Raw genomic sequence first — 20,471 nt, 5'->3', positions numbered from 1 at the left:
GAGGAGTAGTGTGAGTGCCAATGCCAAGCAGAGTTCGCCGGAACCTTCTATTCGCTGCCAATAGCAGAGAGCGCATTTCCCCCCAAAAAATGGCCTCAGAGAGATTGTTTTGTAATTGGCGGTTATGCTATCTGGTAGATTCCAGATAGAATTACAGGAAGATGACTGAGGCTCTAATTAAAACTAAAGGTTAGAATTAATGAAATTGATGCTTGCAGTCTTCTCTGCTACAATTCGGAGCATTTCACTCGAGTTTGGCAACATCCACTTTGGGGAAAGTGACTTTTCTAATGTCAAAATTTTACAGACAATTTTTTACTGTGGAGCTCGGAAATTATGCACTGCGGCCGTGGCGTACTTCATAAAGCATGAGCATTGCAATTAAGCCGCTTTATCACAGTACGACACATCTCCGTGGGCTTGTGGAGTTTTTAGTGGGAATTAAAACCACTCTCCGCCGCTCGGCATCCTTCAGAGCTCCAACTCTTTCATCAACAGCTGATAATAGGCAGGCCCAGTGAGTAACGAAGAGATAGGGTTGCCATGCAAACAGACACCGACAGACGCAATTGCGCAGATTAATGGCCGAGGTTTCTCTGCCTTCTCCGCCGTGATTCCTCCGAAATCCATCTTGTTATGTCGCCACTGCCACAATGGAATCCGACCGAATTATAAATATAAACGTCACAATTTGTATGAGTTATAATTCCACAGATATTATATAGTAAAGACATTACGTATTGAGTAAATGTCTTGGATTGGTAATAAATGCTATCCGGATGGCCATTCCACAAAACATTCGTTACATTCTTTCAGTGCATTCCCGCTAGCCAATTCTCCTATGATTGATAATAGTCCCTCACTAGGGCCTGAGACGTAGGCTAGCTTACACGATAAAATGAGTAATGACTGTCACAAGAAACGACAGGGTGGTGAACTGATGGCAAACAGTTTAATCATGCTTATTCATGAACTATAACCATGATTATCATCAAATTATGACCACTGTAATAATTTCGGGTGACATCGACAACAGTACTTTTCACCCTCCTGAGTAATTTTTCATTCCACACAATTTAAATCATTCTCGCAGTGCAAACAGTGTTGGGTCGTCCCTGTGAAATGGAAGCAGGGATGTATTCAGTGATGTGAAAACTACACGTTACAGATAGAAATAGAATTTATAGAGTGAACATGATTCCCTATTCTACATGACAGACAATCATATCTGTTCTACACAAATACATTTCTTTCTGAACGTTCTGTTCTGGAGGAGGCTCAGGCATGTCTTGTGTTGGGCAACTGCTATAAGCCGTCTGTTGAGAGGAGACTAATTGTAAAGAGAGTGCCAGAGGGCTTCTATTAAAATCAAATCAAATGTTTTTGGTCGCGTACACATATTTTGCAGATGTTATCACAGGTGCAGCAAAATGCTTGTTTCAAGCTCCAACAGAGCAAATATATATGTGTTATTTCATAGTTTTGATGTCTTCACTATTATTCTACAATATAGAAAATAGTAAAAATAAAGAAAAACCCTTGAATGAGTAGGTGTCCAAACTTTTGACCAGTACTGTATGTATAATATATATATATATAGTGCGTTCAGAAAGTACTCATTCCCCTGTCACTTTAATTAAATGTTTACATACTGTTTTAGCCACTTCATATGTACACAGAGTATACAACACATTAAGAACACTCTGCTCTTTCAATGACAGAATGACCAGGTGAATCCAGGTGAAAGCTATGATCCCTTATTGATGTCACTTGTTACATCCACTTCAATCGGTGTAGATGAAGGGGAGGAGACAGGTTAAAGAAGGATTTTTAAGCCTTGAGACAATTGAGACATGGATTCTGTATGTAAGCCATTCAGAGGTTGAATGGGCAAGACAAAACATGTAAGCGCCTTTGAACGGGCTATGGTAGTAGGGGCCAGGCGCACTGGTTTGTGTCAAGAACTGCAACACTGCTGGGTTTTTCATGCTCAACAGTTTCCCGTGTGTATCAAGAATGGTCCACCACCCAAAGGACCTCCAACCAACTTGACACAACTGTGGGAAGCATTGGAGTCAACGTGGGCCAGCAACCGTGGCACGCTTTCGACACCTTGTAGAGCCCATGTCTCGACCAATTGAGGCTGTTCTGGGGGCAAAAGGGGCACAGGGGTGTGCAACTCAATATTAGGAAGGTGTTCCTAATGTTTGGTATAGTCAGTGTATACTGTACATATTAAATAGGTAAAACAGTAAGTAAACATTAGTCATTGAACACTTCATGACAAGATGGCGCTGGAGAACAAGGCTGATGTTTTACATATTCCTAACCAATTGTTTGTTTCTTTGTGTTGTTTGTAACGTATTTTTTTACTTATTTTGTACATAATGTTGCTGTTACCGTCTCTTATGACCGAAAATAACTTCTGGGCATCAGAACTGCGATTACTCACCACGGACTGGCAGAATCCTTTTTTTCTTTTAACGAGTCCAACGAGCCTGACGTGAATGATATACTGCTTCCCCGGGAACAGGCCCAGATCCCCGTCATTTGAGTGAAGAGAAGGTGGAGAAAAAGGGGCCAGAGGGCGGGCTGCCTTCTGAGAATTCGTAGGCGATAGAATAAACCCGCACTTCCTTCCATTTTGCAAGCAAATGTGCAATCTTTGGAAAATAAAATTTATGACCAACGCGGAAGATTAAAGTACTAATGGGACATTCAAAACTGCAATATCTTCGACTCCGACAACATTGTCAACATACAGTGGCTTACGAAAGTATTCACCCCCTTGGCATTTTTCCTATTTTGTTGCCTTACAACCTGGAATTAAAATAGATTTTTTGGGGGGGATTTGTATCATTTGATTTACACAACATGCCTACCACTTTGAAGATGCAAAATATTTTTTATTGTGAAAAACAAGAAATAAAACAAAAAAACTGAACTTGAGTGTCCATACCTATTCACCCCAAAGTCAATACTTTGTAGAGCCACCAGCAATTACAGCTGCAAGTCTCTTGGGGTATGTCTCTATAAGCTTGGCACATCTAGCCACTGGGATTTTTGCCCATTCTTCAAGGCAAAACTGTTCCAGCTCCTTCAAGTTGGATGGGTTCTGCTGGTGTACAGAAATATTTAAGTCGTACTACAAATTTTCAATTGGATTGAGGTCTGGGATTTGACTAGGCCATTCCAACACATTTATATTTTTCCCCTTAAACCACTCAAGTGTTACTTTAGCAGTATGCTTAGGATCATTGTCCTGCTGGAAGGTGAATCTGTCCCAGTCTCACATTTCTGGAAGACTGAAACAGGTTTCCCTGTATGTAGCACCATCCATCATACCTTCAATTCTGACCAGTTTCCCAGTCCCTTTTGATTAAAAACATCCCCACAGCATGATGCTGCCACCTCCATGCTTCACTGTGGGGATGGTGTTCTCGGGGTGATGAGAGGTGGTGGGTTTGCACCATACATAACGTTTTCCTTGATGTCCAAAAAGCTACATTTTTAGTCTCATCTAACCAGAGTACCTTCTTCCATATGTTTGGGGAGTCTCCCACATGCCTTTTGGCAAACTCCAAACGTGTTTTTCTTATTTTTTTCTTTAAACAATGGCTTTTTTTCTGGCCACTGTTCTGTAAAGCCCAGCTCTATGGAGTGTACGGCTTAAAGTGGTCCTATGGATAGATACTCCAATCTCCGCTGTGGAGCTTTGCAGCTCCTTCAGGGTTATCTTTGGCCTGTTTGTTGCTTCTCTGATTATTGCCCTCCTTGCCTGGTCCGTGAGTTTTGGTGGGTAGCCCTATCTTGGCAGGTTTGTTGTGGTGCCATATTCTTTCCATTTTTTAATAATAGATTTAATGGTGCTCTATGGGATGTTCAAAGTTTTGGATATTTTTTTTATAACCCAACTCTGATCTGTACTTCTCCACAACTTTGTCCTTGACCTGTTTGCAGAGCTCCTTGGTCTTCATTGTGCCGCTTGCTTGGTGGTGCCCCTTGCTTAGTGGTGTTGCAGACTCTGGGGCCTTTCAGAACAGGTGTATATATACTGAGATCATGTGACAGATCATGTGAAACTTAAATAAAGTCCACCTGTGTGCAATCTAACTATTTATGTGACTTCTGAAGATAATTGGTTGCACCAGATCTTATTTAGAGGCTTCATAGCAAAGGGGGTGAATACATATCCACGCACTACTTTTCCGTTTTTATTTTTTTTTTCCATTTCACTTCACCAATTTGGACTATTTTGTCTAAGTCCATTACATGAAATCCAAATAAAAATCGATTTAAATTACAGGTTGTAATGCAACAAAATAGGAAAAACGCCAAGGGGGATGAATACTTTTGCAAGGCACTGTCTAGTAAGACAAGGGGTGACGGACTATGTATATTTGTAAACAACAGCTGGTGCACGATATCTAAGGAAGTCTCAACGTTTTGTTCACCTGAGGTAGAGTATGTCATGATAAGCTGTAGACCACACTATCTAAATAGAGTATTCATCTGTATTTTTCGTAGCTGTCTACATACCACCACAGACTGATGCTGGCACTAAGACCGCCGCACTGAAAGAGCTGTATTCCGCCATAAGCAAACAGGAAAACGCTCATCCAGAGGCGGCGTTCCTAGTGGCCGGGGACTTTAATGCAGGGAAACTTAAATTTTGTCTTACCAAACTTCTATCAGCATGTTAAATATGCAACCAGAGGGAAAAAACCTCTGGACCACCTTCACTCACACACAGAGACGCATACAAAGCTCTCCTTCGCCCTCCATTTGGAAAATCCGATCATAATTCTATCCTCCTGATTCCTGCTTACAAACTAAAATTAAAGCAGGAAGCACCAGTGACTAGATCAATAAAAAAAAGTGGTCAGATGAGACATATGCTAAGCTACAGGACTGTTTTCCTATGACAGACTGGAATATGCTCCGGGATTCCTCAGATGGCATTGAGCAGCACACCACATCAGTCATTGGCTTCATCAATAAGTGCATCGATGACGTCGTCCACACAGTACATACACAAACCAGAAGCCAAGGATTGCAGGCAACATCTGCACTGAGCTAAAGGCTAGAGCTGCCACCTTCAAGGAGCGGGACCCTAACCCGGAAGCTTATAAGAAATCCGGCTTTTCCCTCAGCCAAACCATCAAATAGGCAAAGCGTCAATACAGGACTTCGATCGAATCATACTACACCAGCTCTGACGCTCGTCGGATGTGGCAGGGCACGCAAACCATTACAGATTACAAAAGAGAAGCACAGCCGAGAGCTGCCCAGTGACACAAGCCTACTAGACGAGCTAAACTACTTCTATGCTCGCTTCGAGGCAAATAAAACTGAAACATGCATGAGAGCACCAGCTGCTCCGGAAGACTGTGTGATCACGCTCTCCGCAGTCGATGTGAGTAAGACCATTAAACAGGTCAACATTCACAAGGCCGTAAACCCAGACGGATTACCAGGACGTGTACTGAGAGCATGTGCTGACCAACTGGCAAGTGTCTTCACTGACATTTTCAACCTCTCCCTGTCCGAGTCTGTAATACCAACATGTTTTAAGCAGACCACCATAGTCCCTGTGCCCAAGAACAAGGTAACCTGCCTAAATGACTACCGACCCGTAACACTCACGTCTGTAGCCATGAAGTGTTTGAAAGGCTGGTCATGGCTCACATCAACACCATTATCCCAGAAACCCTAGACTCACTCGAATTTGCATACCGCCCTAACAGATCCACAGATAATGCAATCTCTATTGCACTTCCCACCTGGCCAAAAGGAACACCTATGTGAGAATGCTATTCATTGACTACAGCTCAGCGTTCAACACCATAGTGCTCTCAAAGCTTATCAATAAGGATCCTGGGACTAAACACCTCCCTCTGCAACTGGATCCTGGACTTCCCGACGGGCCGCCCCCTGGTGGTAAGGGTAGGTAACAACACATCCGCCACGCTGATCCTCAACACAGGGACCCCTCAGGGGTGCGTGCTCAGTCCCCTCCTGTACTCCCTGTTCACTCATGACTGCATGGCCAGGCATGACTCCAACAACATCATTAAGTTTGCCGATGACACAACAGTGGTAGGCCTGATCACTGACAATGACGAGACAGCCTATGGGGAGGAGGTCAGAGACCTGGCCGTGTGGTGCCAGGACAACAACCTCTCCCTCAATGTGATCAAGACAAAGGAGATGATTGTGGACTACAAGAAAAAGAAAAAAGAGTACCGAGCACGCCCCCATTCTCATCGACAAGGCTGTAGTAGAGCAGGCTGTAGTGGAGCAACTTCTCGGCCTCCGACCGCAAGGCACTACAGAAGGTGGTGTGTACGGCCCAGTACATCACTGGGGCCAAGCTTCCTGCTATCCAGGACCTCTACACCAGGCAGTGTCAGAGGAAGGCCCTAAAAATTGTCCAAGACTCCAGGCACCCTAGTCATAGACTGTTCTCTCTGCTACCACACGGTAAGCGGTACCGGAGCGCCAAGTCGAAGCGCCAAGACTCCTGAACATCTAATCAAATGGCTACCCAGACTATTTGCATGCCCCCCCCCCCCCCCCTTTACACCACTGCTACTGTTGTTATCATCTATGCATAGTCAGTTTAATAACTCTACCTACATGTACACATTACCTCAACAAACCAGTGCCCCCGCACATTGACTCTGTACCGGTACCCCCCTGTGTATAGTCTCGCTATTGTTGTTTTACTGCTACTCTTTAATTACTTGTTACTTTTATTTCTTATTCTTACTCAGATTTTTTTTAAACTGCATTGTTGGTTAGGGGCTCATAAGTAAGCATTTCACTGTATTCGGCGCATGTGACTAATAAAATTTGATTTTTTTTATTTTATTTAATTTAATTTAATTTCATTTTAATATCTACATAGGGCAGCAGTGTCTAAGCAGCAGGGTAGAGTACCGGGTGGTAGCCGGATAGTAACAGTGACTAAGTTCAGGGCAGGGTACTAGTGGCTAGTGGTGACTACCGTAAAACTTACATTTAACGGCGAGTCTCAAATAGCCGCCAGTCCCTTTTAATATCCGGGCGATGGCACACATTTCAGAAAATAAACACCTGATTCAAATAAACGCCCGGTCTAACTTAATTGTTTACGAGTTTACCTTGAGTTGTTTACAAGGTTTAATGTTTGATGTCACATAAAATTATTCAGACCAAAAAAAAATAGAGGCATATTAAGACTAAATAAAGTGAATGCTGGATATAAACAATTAAGTATGCAAATGAGCAAAATATGTGTGTATTAATAGACGCCTGGCTCAAATCGAAGCCCGTCTCTAATAAGTGTCTGTTGTGTCCAGTAATTTAAGCAAATGAACGCTCAGGCTATTAATTTAAGTTTTACGGTATTTAACAGTCTGCTGGTCCCAGCAGCTTTGATGCACCTTTACTGTCTCCGCCTTCTAGATGGAAGCGGGGTGAACAGGCCGTGGCTTGGGTGGATATGGTCCTTGATGATCTTTTTGTCCTTCTTGTGACACCAGGTGCTGTAGAGATCCTGGAGGGCAGGCAGCGTGCCCCCGGTGATGCGTTAGGCTGACCGCACCACCCTCTGGAGAGCCCTGCGGGTTGCGGACGGTGTAATCTGTTACGCAGAAATAAAATTTGCGCAAAGTTTACAAGTGAGATTACGGACAGTGCAATTAATGTAGCAGGCGGTGATACAGCCCGACAAGATGCTCTCAATGGTGCATCTGTAGAAGTTTGAGGGTCTTAGGGGCCAAGCCGAATTTCTTCAGCCTCCTAAGGTTGAAGAGGCGCTGTTGCGCCTTCACCACACTGTGTGGATGCATCATTTCAGGTTATCAGTGATGTGCACGTCGAGGAACTTGTAGCTTTTCACCCTCTCCACTGCGGCCCTGTCTATGTGGATAGGGGCATGCACTCTCTGCTGTCTCCTGAAGTCCACAATCAACTCAGTGTTTTCCAACCTTGGTCCTCCAGTACCCCAACAGCACACATTTTGGTTGTAGCCTTGGACAAACACACTTCATTCAAGTTGAATCAGGTGTATACTCACTATGGGTAATTATATTTATATGCAAAGAAAGGGGGGGTCCTGCGTTTACTCATTCCATTTCTTACTTACTAGAAATAGTCTGCATTTACAGAAATCCATCTCTCTAGATGCTGTGGTTCCATGCAGGCAACCTTTTAAAAATAAACCAATTAATTCTCATCTGGATGAAGGGGGCATGTGAGTGGTTTTGATATCTTTAACCTTAGATGGGCGGTGGTAGCATATTACATCACTCTGAAACATTTGTATCTGTGCCCTTTAGGCAAAGCGCACAAAGCACTTAATTCACCTTACACATATTTGGGGGAGGGCAAATGTCCTCTCTGTGTTTGCTCCAATGTGTTGGTTTCAGGAGGAGTTCATGCGATTAGTTCCTCTCTCTCGCTCATGCTGCAGTCCTGCCAGGGCTTATCGGTCTGCTGCAGATGAGGAGTGTTGAAAAGGCCTGGAGATGGACCTAATCGCTCTTCTCTCCCAATGTGGCCACATACTATTCCCCCTGTGTGTGAATGCCTATGTGTGTGTGTGTGTGAGTGAGTGAGTTCATTAATAATACACTGAACAAAAATATTAATGCAACATGTAAAGTGTTGGGCCGATGTTTCATGAGGTGAAATAAAACATCCCAGAAATTTCCCATATGCACAAAAAGCTTATTTCGCTCAAATTTTGGGCACAAATTTGTTTACAGCTAACATGTGTGGCATATCAAGAAGCTGATTAAACCGCATGTTCATTACACAGGTTCACCTTGTGCTGCGAACAATAAAAGGCCGCTCTAAAATGTCCAGTTTTGTCACACAACACAATGCCACAGATCTCTCAAGTTTTGAGGGAGGTGCAATTGGCATGCTGACTGCAGGAATGTCCACCAGAGCTGTTGCCAGAGAATTGAATGTTAATTTCTCTACAATAAGCCACCTCCAACGTCATCACACAAAACAATTGACCAGGGCGGGGTTCAGACCCAGGGTCCTGAGCTTAGTGATGAGTTTGGAGGGCACTATGGTGAAGGCTGAGCTGTAGCTGATAAACAGCATTTGTACATAGGTATATCTCTTGTCCAGTTGGGATAGGGCAGTGTGCAGTGCAATGGTGATTGCGTCATATGTGGATCTGTTGGGTCGGTATGCAAATTGTAGTGGTTCTAGGGTGTTGGGTAAGGTGGATGTGATATTAATTAGCTTTTCAAAGCACTTTAAGATGACAGAAGTGAGTGCTACGGGTGGATAGTAATTTAGTTCAGTTACCCTCACTTTCTTGGGTACAGGAACAACGGTGGACATCTTGATGCAAGTGTCCTCGCCACGGGTGCTTCCTACTTAAGTTTCTGCCTGTAGGTGGGGAGGAGCAGAAAGGAGGTGGGATTGGATTTGCCGAAGGGAGGGCAGGGGAGGGCCTTGTAGCTGTCCTGGAAGGGAGAGTAGCAATGATCTAGAGTCCGTGATGCGTGTGTGGCACAAGAGATGTGTTCATAGAATTTTGGTAACATTTTCCTCAGATTTCCTTTATTAAAGTGTAACTGACAGCGTTTTAACTACTTTGCAGATATGAAACAAACAGCCAATGATAATATCAGTCAAATATATCAAATTCCCAGTTTACGCTACAAAGACAACTTAAAGAGGTTTTAAAATAGGTTCTATTTGACTCAAAATTCCATGACGTAGAGTAGAGGCATTGTTGGTAGAAAAGATCGACACAGTTCAATGCATGACTGCTATTAGGTTGTAAACCACAGCTGGCCTTTTACATCGTTTTCTACCTCCAGCCGTTCGGGATGCAGTTTCAGTTTCAATGACAGAATATTTTGGACAAAAACAGACGAATGTAACCATGGCTGGGAATATCAATACAGTCAAACTAGCGAGGGCAATGATCACAAGTCAGTCATAACGTGGCTAATAGGCTAGCTTATCTATTTATGTAGCTTTTTATTTAGCAAGCTAAAAAGACTGAGCCTAATGATAGCTAGCTATTTTCTGGGAAGATGTCATGTCATTGGACGAGTGGGTCAGTGGCTGACCCCCATAATTTTTCTGTGGCTACAGCTAGAGATGCAGGTGTCATTTGGTTAGCTAACAATAAAATTGAATCACTTTGCTAGCTAGCTCTGCTGAACTTGAAAGAATGTTATCCACAGTTAGCATATGTCTTCGTTGTCAATCAAATGATTTGGCATCGATCAAATGGGAGAGCAGGAAGGAAAGTTCCTATTCAGCTGTCAAAACGTGGGTTGGGACAAGCATGCATTGCCAGGCAAGCTGCAGAAGGGCGAGCAGGCTACTATTCCCCATGATTTATCAGTGCAATTTTGTTGGACAACTAAACTCAGCAAAAAAAGAAACGTCCTCTCACTGTCAACTGCGTTTATTTTCAGCAATCTTAACATGTGTAAATATTTGTATGAACATAACAAGATTCAACAACTGAGCCATAAACTGAACAAGTTCCACAGACATGTGACTAACAGAAATGTAACAATGTGACCCTGAACAAAGGGGGGGGGGGGGGTCAAAATCAAAAGTAACAGTCAGTATCTGGTGTGGCCACCAGCTGCATTAAGTACTGCAGTGCATCTCCTCCTCATTGACTGCCCCAGATTTGCCAGTTCTTGCTGTGAGATGTTACCCCACTCTTCCAGCAAGGCACCTGCAAGTTCCAGGACATCTCTGGGGGTAATGGCCCTAGCCCTCACCCTCCGATCCAGCAGGTTCCAGACGTGCTCAATGGGATTGAGATCCGGGCTCTTCGCTGGCCATGGCAGAACACTGACATTCCTGTCTTGCAGGAAATCACACACAGAACGAGCAGTATGGCTGGTGGCATTGTCATGCTGGAGGGTCATGTCAGGATGAGCCTGCAGGAAGGGTACCACACGAGGGAGGAAGATGTCTTCCCTGTAACGCACAGCATTGAGATTGCCTGCAATGACAACAAGCTCAGTATGATGATGCTGTGACACACCGCCCCAGACCATGATGTACCCTCCACCTCCAAATCGATCCCACTCCAGAGTACAGGCCTCGGTGTTACGTTCATTCCCTCGGCGATAAACGCGAATCTGACCATCACCCCTGGTGAGACAAAACTGTGACTCGTCAGTGAAAGGCACTTCTTGCCAGTCCTGTCTGATCCAGCGACGGTGGGTTTGTCCCCATAGGCGACGTTGTTACCGGTGATGTCTGGTGAGAACCTGCCTTACAACAGGTCTACAAGCCCTCAGTCCAGCCTCTCTCAACCTATTGCGGACAGTCTGAGCACTGATGCAGGGATTGTGCGTTCCTGGTTTAACTCGGGCAGTTGTTGTTGCCATCCTGTACCTGTCCCGCAGGTGTGATGTTCGGATGTACCGATCCTGTGCAGGTGTTGCAACACGTGGTCTGCCACTGCGAGGACGATCAGCTGTCCGTCCTGTCTCCCTGTCTTAGGCATCTCACAGTACGGACATTGCAATTTATTGCCCTGGCCACATCTGCAGTCCTCATGCCTCCTTGCAGCATGCCTAAGGCACGTTCACGCAGATGAGCAGGGACCCTGGGCATCTTTCTTTTTGTGTTTTTCAGAGTCACTAGAAAGGCCTCTTTAATGTCCTAAGTTTTCATAACTGTGCCCTTAATTGCCTCCCGTCTGTAAGCTGTTAGTATCTTAACGACCGTTCCACAGGTGCATGTTCATTAATTGTTCATGGTTCATTGAACAAGTATTGGAAACAGTGTTTTAAACCCTTTACAGTGAAGATCTGTGAAGTTTTTTTAGATTTTTATGAATTATCTTTGAAAGACAGAGTCCTGAAAAAGGGACGTTTCTTTTTTTTTGCTGAGTTAACAAGCTGAAAAGCTTTGAGAGGGTTTATCTACGGTCCCCTTGTTAGATTGTAGCTCATCTCGCTCTGGCTAACATAAGTTGTTGATCTTGTTGTTGATGTGCATACGCAACTGAAGGAGAGATGGCCTACGTGTTCATGGTTGTTTGAACAATAGGACTGTAAAGTTACCAAATGTAAGAGGACTGCCATGGTATTTACATAGTTGCAGATATCCATTCAGGCATATTTTGTGGCTTTTGGTGAATGCTTTCAGTAGCTGTTGCTACTGCCTTAAAAACACACAGTCCAGTTCAAAATTAATTATGGCAGGCCCATGTGACAAATGGCTTATTTGCATATAGGCCTACTGTAGCTCTGATTGGATATTGCACACCGGTCGTTGTATAGTCCGGTCCTGGACAAGACAGATGTTTTTATTAGGTTTCATTTACTGCAGTGTCTATTAATTGTCCAAACACACAGCCGCTTTCACACTCAATACTACAATAGAATTTTCACAAATTGCTTACTCTACCTCATCCACAAACATTCTATGAAAGTATAAAAAAGTGAAAATGACCATATCTAAGTGCTCACTTCTCAACAAAAAAAATTGCTTGAAAGCTGTATCCAAATCTAATCGGATGTAGTGATCACAATACAGTAGCCATATCTAGGAAAAGCAAAGTTCCAAAGGCTGGGCCAAATATAGTATATAACAGGTCATACAAGAAGTTTGTTGTTGTAAAGAATATTTGTTGGTCCGTGGTGTATAATGAGGAGCAAACATACACTGCACTTGAAACATTTATGAAATTGCTTATTTCAGTTACTAATAAGCATGCACCCATTAAGAAAATGACTGTAAAAACTGTTCAATTCCCTTGGATTGATGAGGAATTAAAAAAATTTATGGTTGAGAAGGATGAGGCAAAAGGAATGCCAAAAAAAGTCTCCCTGCACAGATTGGCAAACGTATTGCAAATTGAGAAATCATGTGACTAAACTGAATAAAAAGAAGTAGAAACTACAGTATGAAACAAAGATAAATTAAATAAATAATGATAGTAATAAGCTTTGGAGCACCTTAAATGAAATTATGGGAAAAAAGGCAAACTCAGCTACATCATTCATTGAATCAGATGGCTCTTTCGTCACAAAACCCACTGATATTGCCAACTACTTGAATTATTGTTTCCATTGGTAGGATTAGCAAACTTAGGCATGACATGCCAGTAACAAACACTGACACTACACATCCAAGTATATCTGACCAAATTATGAAAGACAAGCATTGTAATTTTGAATTCCATAAAGTGAGTGAGGAAGAGGTGGAAAAGGATTGTTGTCTATCTACAATGACAAGCAACCGGGGTCTAACAACTTGGATGGAAAATTACTGAGGATAATAGCGGACAATATTGCCACTCCTATTTGCCATATTTTCAATTTAAGCCTACTAGAATGTGTGTGCCCCCAGGCTTGGAGGAAAGCAAAAGTCATTCCGCTACTTAAGAATAGTAAAGCCCCCTTTACTGGCTCAAATAGCCGACCAATCAGCCAGTTACCAATCCAGATACAATGCTATTTTACAGTAAACAAATTGACAACAAACTTTCAGCATGCTTGTAGGGAAGGACATTCAACAAGCACAGCACTTACATAAATGACTGATGAATGGCTGAAAGAAATTGATGATAAAAAGATTGTGGGGGCTGTTTTGTTAGACTTTGGTGCGGCTTTTGACATTATCGATCATAGTCTGCTGCTGGAAAAACGTATGTGTTATGGCTTTACACCCCCTGCTATATTATGGATAAAGAGTTAACTCTCTAACATAACACAGAGTGTTCTTTAATGGAAGCCTCTCAAACATAATCCAGGTAGAATCAGGAGTTCCCCAGGGCAGCTGTCAAGGCCCCCTTACTTTTTTCAATCTTTGCCACTGGCTTTGAGTAAAGCCAGAGTGTCTATGTATGCAGATGACACAACACTATACATGTCAGTACTACAGCGACTGAAATGACTGCAACACTTAACAAAGAGTTGCAATTAGTTTCAGAGTGGGTGGCAAGGAATAAGTTAGTCCTAAATATTTCGTAAACTAAAAGCATTGTATTTGGGAAAAACCATTCACTAAACCCTAAACCTCAACTAAATTCAGGGATGAAAACTGGTGAAATATGCAAAAAAGAATCCTGGGGAAAATGCGGATTAACTAATTAAACAACAAAAAATATGATCTACATGATCAGAATCTGTGTGTAAAATAAAAAGTGGTTAATGTAAACCTAACTCACAGTTAAAAATGTAAAGAAAGCAATCCAATGTCATTTGTTGCCTAGACTTTACTAGTCTTGAGAAAAAACAATCCACTAAATATTGCAGGTAGCCATGACAGCCTTTATAATAGAACGCTTATGACCACACACATCTAAATACTGCACATCTTTAAGAAGAAATCGAATGAAACAAACATGCATTCTATTTTTGCTCCATTATAGTGGCCACTATAGTAGACATCGATCAAGTGCACAATGCTACATGTGTGCAAATATAACGTTCACCGAGTAAAACATGTTATAATCCCCCCTCACTCACACACGTGTTACTGTCAAATTCAACACAACAAAAGCATTATCTTTGGGCTACACTGCACATTATTACATTGTACACTTTCTGCCTATGGACATCTGTACTACAATGTGCCAGTAGAGCATGATACCATTTGTTGGAATAATTGATCTCTTTCAGGCAGAGAGTACAGCTGGCATAACCCTTTTTAGCCACTGTATTAAAAAAGTGAGAAAGAGGGAAAGTCTATGGTGTTCCTTTCACCTCTATAGTGGCTTCCAGCTTAAGCCAGGCCCAGCTCCAGCTACACTTGTTTAATAACAAGCAACACCTAATTTTCACCTAATTCTCTCATTCTGAAAATTAATCACAAATTATATATAAAACATTAGTTCACAGATAGTAGTTAGTTCGTTGGCTAGTTAACTAGTTAACATTTCACACAGATTGCCAGAGTACAGTAAGCAACTAATGCGTTATAACGTGAGGAACGGCAAGGAGTCGTATACCAGTTAACACTATAGCGAATTGGTTAGGTTACTAATGTTAGCTCATCTGATGTAACGTTAACTAGCTAACGTTAGCTGACTTTATTAACAAGCTAATTTTCACACCATAAACTCAATTATTTGATCAGATAAGTTGGCTAATGTTGCTCAACATTTCTCTGGCTTGCTAATGGAGAGTTCAATCCAGCTAGCAAGATACTTAACAATGCTAACAATACTTGTTCCACCACACTTTCTCCCTCACCTCAAACTTTCCAAATGCCAGTTGTTTTTCAGTTGCAGCTCATGAAGTACGCTTCATCACCTTCTCACCCCGGTCTCTGTGGTCAGGCTTCTCACCTAACGTTACCTCTTCGTTATAGTTCATGGAACATGCTGCTGTAACTGGCAAGCTGCCTTTCCACTCTCCGCTGTCTTCCCAGAGTGCGCGCTGATGCTGTAACTAGCAAGTTGGTTGTCTCTTCTCTCTTCAGTCGCGTGCTGCGGTGCATTCTGTTGTTATGTGAATGATTGGCTGAGCCTTGGATTCAGCCAGTATTGCTCAAAACATGTATCACTTGTTCACTTACAGCCAGGAGGTATCCAAAGCCCCCCCCCAAAAAAACTTTTCTCATCGGATCTATACGAATCACGTAGGTCACCTATTTTGGATTCAAAATGACAATTTTCGCCAAAAGGTGACTAGTTTGCATCCCTGTAAATCTTTGAGGAAGTTGAGGTGTGTCCATAATAAAGCAAGTATGTCCATAATAAAGCACTGCTCTAACTTCTTAACAGCACTATCAACAATGCAGGTCCTAGTTTTGTCGCACCTGGACTACTGTTCCGTCTTGTGGTCAGGTGCCACAAAAAATGACTTTTTTGCAATTGGCTCAGAACAGGGCAGCACGGCTGGTACCTTGGATGTACACAGAGAGCTAATATTAATATGTCAATCTCTCCTGGCTCAAAGTGGAGGAGCGATCGACTTCATCACTACTTTTATTTATGAGAGGTATTGACATGTTGAAAGCACCGAGCTGTCTGTCTAAACTACTGGCGCACAGCTCTGACACCCATGCATACCCCACAAGACATGCCACAAGAGGTCTCTTCACAGTCCCCAAGTCCAGAACAGACTATGGGAGGCGCACATCACTACATAGAGCCATGACTACATGGAACTCTATTCCACATCAAGTAACTGATGCAAGCAATAAAATTAGATTAAAAAAATATATATAAAAATACACCTTATGGAACAGTGGGGACTGTGAAGCAACACAAAAATAGGCACAGACGCATGCATACACACACACATAAACATGGATTTTGTACTGTAGATATGTGGTAGTGGTGGAGTAGGGGCCTGAGGGCACACAGTGTTTTGTGAAATTTATGAAAGTATTATAATGTTTTTAAAAGTGTATAAAACTGCCTTAATTCTGCTTTGGCAGCAGCTAATGGGGATCCAAAATAAATACAAATCCATGCTCGTGATAATTAAAACGGATATCATTTGATGTTTGATATATTTTCCTTGGATAATGACAGTCTTCCAGTCACTCTGTGTATACACACACTGTTTCCATATACTGTATTCTTCACATATTGTAGCCCATTCTAATGTACATTACATGGCCAAAAGTATGTGGACACGCCTTCAAATTAGTGTATTCGAATATTTCAGCCACACCCGTTGCTGACTGGTGTATAAAATTGGGCACACAGCCATGACATCTCAATAGACACACATTGGCAGTAGAAAGGCCCGTACTAAAGAGCTCATTGACTTTCAACATGGCACCGTCATAGGATGCCACCTTTCCAACAAGTTAGTATGCCAAATGTCTGCCATGCTAGAGCTGCCCCAGTCAACTGTAAGTGCTGTATTTTATTTATTTATTTGGGGGGGGGGGGGGGGGGGGGGTTGATTGCTTTAATAATGCTGATAGATTGTAGCTGTCATCAATGTAATTGTCTGCATCACTTCCATCACTTCCAATATATACAGTACTAGTCAAAAGTTTGGACACACCTACTCATTCCAGGGTTTTTATTTTTACTATTTTCTACATTGTAGAATAATAGTGAAGACATGAAAACTATGAACTTACCTATATGGAATCATGTATTAACCAAAAAAGTGTTAAACAAATCAAAATATATATTTGAGATTCTTCAAAGTAGCCACCCTTTGCCTTGATGACAGCTTTGCACACTCTTGGCATTCTCTCAACCAACTTCACCTGGAACGCGTTTCCAACAGTCTTGAAGGAGTTCCCACATATGCTGAGCACTTGTTGGCTGCTTTTCCTTCACTCTGCGGCCCAAACCATCTCAATTGGGTTGAAGTCGGGTGATTGTGGAGGCCAGGTCATCTGATGCAGCACTCCATCACTCTCCTTCAAAGCGTGGCTACTTTGAAGAATCTAAAATATATGATTCCATATTTGTTATTTAATCATTTTGATGTGTACTGTACATCCACCCACACACATATATATAGACATATACATTAAAAAATAGATATATATTTTCCTTCATTACTTTCAAACCCTACCACCCCTCCCCTAATTGGAGTAAACTACTGAACAACACCACTTAGGCCTCTACTTCCAGCTTATACATACATTTTATGGACACAGTCTATTTTACAATAGTTCTATTTTGTTTGTTTTTACTCCTGTCCTTCCTCTACCCTCATCTTCTCCCATCTATTTCTGATGTCCATCCAGTTTGATTTCTATTTGCCATATCTTTCAAACTGTGCTCTTTCACAAAAGTTCTTAACCAATAAACTTTTTATGGACACAGTATGTTTTGCATTAGTTATCTCGTTGTTATTAGTCCCAACTTTCAGCTCCATTCAACCCCTCCCATCTATCTTTTAAGAAAATTGTGATGAATTAAAAAGCTGTGTCATATAGATGTCAAAATAGTTAGGAAGACATTTCTGACGTACCGATTCCATGGCACACGGTTTATGAACTGATATGCAAAACGACGTCGGATTCTAAACATTTAATTTTCCTATTTAAATTATTATACAAAATTCTTGCAACCAATAGAATGTTATTTATATGGGGGATACAACCTTCCCAGCTCTGCAGATTTTGCTGCGAAGAGATAGAATCATTAGATAATGTGTTTTGGTACTGTTCATATGCAGCTGGTTTTTGGTCACTGGTCCAGGAATTGCAACATTTACATGGAAAAACCCCTGCAGATAGCACTACTGGGTGATCTGAAAAGTCATAGTCAATCGATCAATAATATAATAATACTTTTAGCAAAAAAAATATATTTTCAATTTACTATCTGTAGAAATAATGAGAATAGCAAGGATATGCATATTCTTGATACCATTTGAAAGGAAACACAGTTTGTGGAAATGTGAAATGAATGTAGGAGAATATGCGCAATTTACATTTTGGCCACTAGATGGCAGCAGTTTACGTGCAAAGTTTTAGACTGATCCAATGAACCATTGCATTAATGTTCAAAATGTTGTATCAAGTCTGCCCAAATGTGCCAAATTGGTCAATTTATACATTTTCAAGTACATAACTATAGAGAACATAACAATTCTATGGTAATAATTGTTTTTAGTTTACACACTCCCAGGAATGTCATAAATAATGGATAATTAGCTTTCCTACTGAAAAGACACTAACCTTCACACATCTAGATTTGAATATAAAAATTGATTTTATCAAACAAAACTATGCTACATTTATCTCTGGGACCCTCAGTATGACAAATCAGAGCAAGATTACTGAATGTAAGTACATTATTTACCTTCAGAGGTGAATGTATCAAACCAGTTGCGGTGATAAAAGTTTTTGTTGTTGTGCCTTCTCCTCAAACAATAGCATGGTATTTTTTCACTGTAATAGCTACTGTAAATTGGACAGTGCCGTTAGACTACCAAGAATTTAAGCTTTCTGCCCATATAAGACATGTCTATGTCATGGGAAATGTTCTTGTTACTTACAACATCATGCAAATCACGTTAGCTCAACCGTCCTGCGGGGGGACACCGATCCCGTAGAGTTTAAACTAGTTCAAACACTCCCCCCTATTTTCTCTTTACTTTTTTTGTCTTCTCTCTCGCCACCTCATCGATCTCTCTCCGTCTCGCTCTTTCCTTCTCTCTCTTTCCCTCACTCTTCCCACCCCTCTCTCTCGCTTCCACTCAGAGAATCCCCCCCATTGTTGTTGGGGTACTGTGCCGAGAGATAGGGGCCCTGGTGAGCTTCACTAACAGAACATAAATCTCTCCACCACCTCCATCTGTCTTGGCAGTAGGTAAATTCCAGCTCTCCCTCAAACACGCTAATGACCATCTCTCACAGAGGAACAAATAAGATGAGAGATTCATTAAGGCTTGATGAGAGCCAACAGAGGAAGACGGGGAGGGTGGGTTGGAGAGAGAATTAGAGTTAGCAAGAGAGAGAAAGGAGAGATGGAGTGAGATAGAGAGTGGAAGCGAGCAAGAGAGAGTGAGTAAGGTAGGAATGGAGTGAAATAGAGCTAGAAAGAGTGCTTCAGAGACAGGGAGAGAGGAAGAGAAAGAGATAGAGGTAGCTAAAGAGAGAGCACTAGAGAGAGAGAGAGAGAGAGAGAGAGAGAGAGATAGAGAGAGAGAGAGATAGATGGATAGAAAGAGAGAGCGCTACAGAGAGAGATGGAGGTGCTCGGTGTGCACAGGGCTGATTCATGGGCATCCTCGTCTGTTAATTGATTCCAACTGTCGGCTGCTGGGAGACAGAGCCAGGCCTGATGGATATCTAAGTCTTGATTGGAAATTACATGCCAGACGTTTCCAATTTCTCACCGCGCTCTTACCCTGCTTTAGGAGATAAGCAGGGAGGAAGCGAGTCGTATTAGAACCACAATTACTCTGTCGGAAAATTGGGCTTTCCGAGGCCCGACGGTGATATGTACTGTTTATGAGTGGGTATTATTTATTCCGACAACGAACGGCGAAACTATCGACAGCTGCCGTGACACTGTGGGGCTAAAACACTTAAATTGGATAACTGCTTGAAAAGCGGGCGTCGTGTCCCGAAAGTCCAGCACATAGACTACAATCCAATGTCACCCAAGCACACAGTGTAACGTATGTGAAATACAATCAAGCCTTACTACTGTGTGCTCCCATCCAAGTCTGTAGTTCGTTACAGTATGTGTGCTCTCCAGACTCCTTATCCCTATCCATATTGTCCTGGTAGACAGTATGTGTGCTCTCCAGACTCCTTATCCCTATCCATATTGTCCTGGTAGACAGTATGTGTGCTCTCCAGACTCCTTATCCCTATCCATATTGTCCTGGTAGACAGTATGTGTGCTCTCCAGACTCCTTATCCCTATACATATTGTCCTGGTAGACAGTATGAGTGTGCTCTTCCTAAAACTCAGCCAACCATCTATTGAGGGTAAATAGAGTAGGTGTACTTTTCTTAATACTTACTTCCTTCCTTAGGCTACTTCACTTCTACCTTCACTCTTTGTGGAGCGCAATGCCTCACCAACC

General features: G+C 42.2%; 1 protein-coding gene across 1 annotated transcript in view; it reads right to left on the bottom strand.

Moving 5' to 3' along the window:
- nphp4 (nephronophthisis 4) overlaps window positions 1–20,471 on the bottom strand; it is a 138,293-nt gene that overhangs the window by 36,478 nt on the left and 81,344 nt on the right. The gene's annotated exons all lie outside the window — the stretch shown is intronic.

Source organism: Salvelinus namaycush, chromosome 16 (assembly GCF_016432855.1).
Source record: "Salvelinus namaycush isolate Seneca chromosome 16, SaNama_1.0, whole genome shotgun sequence".
NCBI classification, from domain to species: domain Eukaryota; kingdom Metazoa; phylum Chordata; class Actinopteri; order Salmoniformes; family Salmonidae; genus Salvelinus; species Salvelinus namaycush.
Note: the sequence above shows the minus strand (reverse complement) of the source record. Positions and strands in the feature narration are given on the sequence as shown.